Raw genomic sequence first — 4261 nt, forward strand, 5'->3', positions numbered from 1 at the left:
ACGCTGGTGTGATGATAGAATATGTCCCTCAGTATCAACTAGAGATTAATATTAATCCACTTGTTATTCTAGTTAGGCAAATGTTAATTTATCATCACCATGTTCCAAAGAATTCTGTTTCTATAAAGTTTTATTGCAGTTGAAAATGATGTGTGGTGTGTGTTGTTGGTTTCTTGTGAGCTATGAAGTATACCCTTTTAGTAGAATGTTTATTTCTTCATTGGATTTGTTGATTTGTTGACCAAGGAGAAGAGGTAAGTGCTGAGCGGACTAATATAAGTGAAGTTCCGATTCAAATTTGTATTAATCCGAAGGTGGCACATCTGACTCACAATTAGGTGTCATAATTCTTCACGTTTTCAATGTATAGCAACACTGACAAATTCTAAGGTGGAACTATTTGTACTACAACATTGGAAATGAGGATCTATCTAAACACAGTGGTTATGAATTGCGAGAATGCTGAACAACATTTTCTGACCAATAGGCTTGTTTGTCGTAATATTTGGCAAAAGGTTTCTTCGCTTGAGTCAAGAGGCCCTGTCTCAACTTGCACTTGTAAGGGAAGCAGACAGCTGCAGATTTAATATAACTGCTGGGTTACACGATAACCAGGTCTCTCTTGCCAAAAGAACCGACTTTTGCAAGAAAGTCCTGATAGTGCCACATAACACAACGCTTATATAATTCTTCCTTTTAAAATGACCCCTTTATCTGGAATAGATGTAGTGTTGCCTTACATTTTCTGAAATGTGAATGACATTTGCTTAGCCTTCAAACTGTGCTTCGTTTAAAATACCGTTGGTTGGACTGCGAGGCAGTGACTGTATTCCACATGGGGGCACTAAAGGTCTGTTACGAAAGGAGGTTGAACACTTTGTACCTTGACACCATCTGAACTTACACACAGCCTCAACTATTTAAATGACAGAAAATGTCATATCTGCTCTCACACAGTACATTAATAGATGATGATCCCTTGGGTTTTTCACAGTCCATCATAATAAGTACTTATTGGCAACTTATGTGTTGTTGTCTAAGGTTCATTCCAAAACGGTTAGTTAGTTAGGTTAGTTAGGCTACATGTGATCGTGCGTCACCATAACTGAACATGACCTTCTTTCTTTCACGGTTTCACGTCATGGTGCAAGTATTTGTATAAACTGGGAAACATTTGCACACATTTCAATTTCTCTGGCCGGCAGTGAAGGGGTTAATCAGCTGTGTGCTCTCAGTATACCCTCACTAGCAGAATCTGTCTGCCACAGCTTCGGCGCTAATCTTCTATCACAGCGCTGAAAACCAGAGGTGTTTCCAGAGGACAACAACACAGAGCTGGTTAGAGAAGCTTCAAACCAAACCACGTACGCACACATACACACACACACACACACAGAACTTGGAGCAGTTGACCTCCACAGAATGTGAACATTAGCCACTAATATCTGACATCAGTATAGTTTATAGAAGTGTATCTGTTTGTCTCTGTCTTTCAGTTTCTGTTTAGACTACATCAAAGATAGAGAAGCTGTGCAGCCACACCATGTTCAATCATGTTACCTAATTAGCTAGCTAGCTAGCTGACAATCTGGTTGACCTGTAGCATATAGACATTTGTTGGCACAGAAAGAAAGGGGATTTAAAAATGATTGATTGAAATTCCCCCCACCACATTCTGACTGGGTTAATAACTTAATATTAAGTTAATATGGACCCATTGTCTTAGACTTGAAATATTGGACCGGGATTCAAACACAGGGACTCTTATTTCAGCCACAGGGACTTGTGACTCGACTCGACTCAAACATTGATGACTTTGACTCAAGAGTTAGCCATAGGGTCTTGTGAATTGACTCAGACTTATGCTTTAGTGACTCGACTACAACACTGCTGCCATGACATGGCTACTACTACTGCTACAACTAACAATTCTAGCAAGGGGTACCCCAGCTTGGATACACTTTTCTGCTGCTCCCTCAAAAGCATTAAGCAGACATTTTTATTATATCTCCCAACTCATAACTCCCTGTTGGGGTGAGTCTATCTACAAATAAACGCTGCAAGAAGATAACAACAGCTAACACAGGAAGCTGAAATCCTGGGGTCCGCCTTATGTTCCCTCAGTTCTACCCCATTTTGAACAGATGCTTTCATCCATGACCAGGCCATGTTTTGGCAGTTTTGCTGCACTAGGCAAGACAATTGCAGACATTCTCCAATCCGGCAAAAAAATAGGCCTATAGTGTACAGTGTCGGCCTATAATGTCATTTTATAACTAGGCCTACCATAAGATAGCCTACCATTTTTAAAACATGCAGTTGCATTGGATTTATTAACCTAGGATTTATTAACCCCTCTTCAAAGGGGGAGACACCCTGGACCCAAACTGTTACAGACCTATATCCATCCTGCCCTGCCTATCTAAGGTCTTCGAAAGCCAAGTCAACAAACAGGTCACTGACCATCTCGAATCCCACCGTACCTTCTCCGCTGTGCAATCTGGTTTCCGAGCCGGTCACGGGTGCACCTCAGCCACACTCAAGGTACTAAACGATATCATAACCGCCATCGATAAAAGACAGTACTATGCAGCCGTCTTCATCGACCTTGCCAAGGCTTTCGACTCTGTCAATCACTGTATTCTTATCGGCAGACTCAGTAGCCTCGGTTTTTCGGATGATTGCCTTGCCTGGTTCACCAATTACTTTGCAGACAAAGTTCAGTGTGTCAAATCGGAGGACATGCTGTCCGGTCCTCTGGCAGTGTCTATGGGGGTGCCACAGGGTTCAATCCTCGGGCCGACTCTTTTCTCTGTATATATGAATGATGTTGCTCTTGCTGCGGGCGATTCGCTGATCCACCTCTACGCAGCCGACACCATTCTATATACTTCCGGCCCGTCCTTGGACACTCTGCTATCTAACCTCCAAACGAGCTTCAATGCCATACAACACTCCTTCCGTGGCCTCCAACTGCTCTTAAACGCTAGTAAAACCAAATGCATGCTTTTCAACCGTTCGCTGCCTGCACCCGCACGCCTGACCAGCATCACCACCCTGGATGGTTCCAACCTTGAATATGTGGACATCTATAAGTACCTAGGTGTCTGGCTAGACTGTAAACTCTCCTTCCAGACTCATATCAAACATCTCCAATCGAAAATCAAATCAAGAGTCGGCTTTCTATTCCGCAACAAAGCCTCCTTCACTCACGCCGCCAAACTTACCCTAGAAAAACTGACTATCCTACTGATCCTTGACTTCGGCGATGTCATCTACAAAATTGCTTCCAACACTCTACTCAGCAAACTGGATGCAGTTTATCACAGTGCCATCCGTTTTGTCACTAAGGCACCTTATACCACCCACCACTGCGACTTGTATGCTCTAGTCGGCTGGCCCTCGCTACATATTCGTCGCCAGACCCACTGGCTCCAGGTCATCTACAAGTCCATGCTAGGTAAAGCTCCGCCTTATCTCAGTTCACTGGTCACGATGGCAACACCCATCCGTAGCACGCGCTCCAGCAGGTGTATCTCACTGATCATCCCTAAACCTCATTTGGCCGCCTTTCGTTCCAGTTCTCTGCTGCCTGTGACTGGAACGAATTGCAAAAATCGCTGAAGTTGGAGACTTTTATCTCCCTCACCAACTTCAAACATCTGCTATCTGAGCAGCTAACCGATCGCTGCAGCTGTACATAGTCTATCGGTAAATAGCCCACCCATTTTTACCTACCTCATCCCCATACTGTTTTTATTTATTTACTTTTCTGCTCTTTTGCACACCAATATCTCTACCTGTACATGACCATCTGATCATTTATCACTCCAGTGTTAATCAGCAAAATTGTAATTATTCGCCTACCTCTTCATGCCTTTTGCACACAATGTATATAGACTCCCCTTTTTTTTCCTACTGTGTTATTGACTTGTTAATTGTTTACTCCATGTGTAACTCTGTGTTGTCTGTTCACACTGCTATGCTTTATCTTGGCCAATAAAAAACTGAACACCTCACTGATACTGACTGTGTAAGCTACAAACCCAAATTGTCTAAGGAAATGTAGGTGACTGTCACGGTTTTCGTCCTTTTCTTCTGAGGAGGAGTAGGAAGGATCGGACCAATACGCAGCGTGGTAAGTGTTCTCATATTTTTAATCAAAACTGAACCCTACACAAATTGAAACCGAAACAGTTCTGTGTGGAAAACACAGACACAGAAAACAATCACTGATAACCAAAATGGGGAAAACAGGCTA

This window comes from Oncorhynchus nerka, unplaced genomic scaffold (assembly GCF_034236695.1).
Source record: "Oncorhynchus nerka isolate Pitt River unplaced genomic scaffold, Oner_Uvic_2.0 unplaced_scaffold_12___fragment_6___debris, whole genome shotgun sequence".
Lineage (NCBI taxonomy): Eukaryota > Metazoa > Chordata > Actinopteri > Salmoniformes > Salmonidae > Oncorhynchus > Oncorhynchus nerka.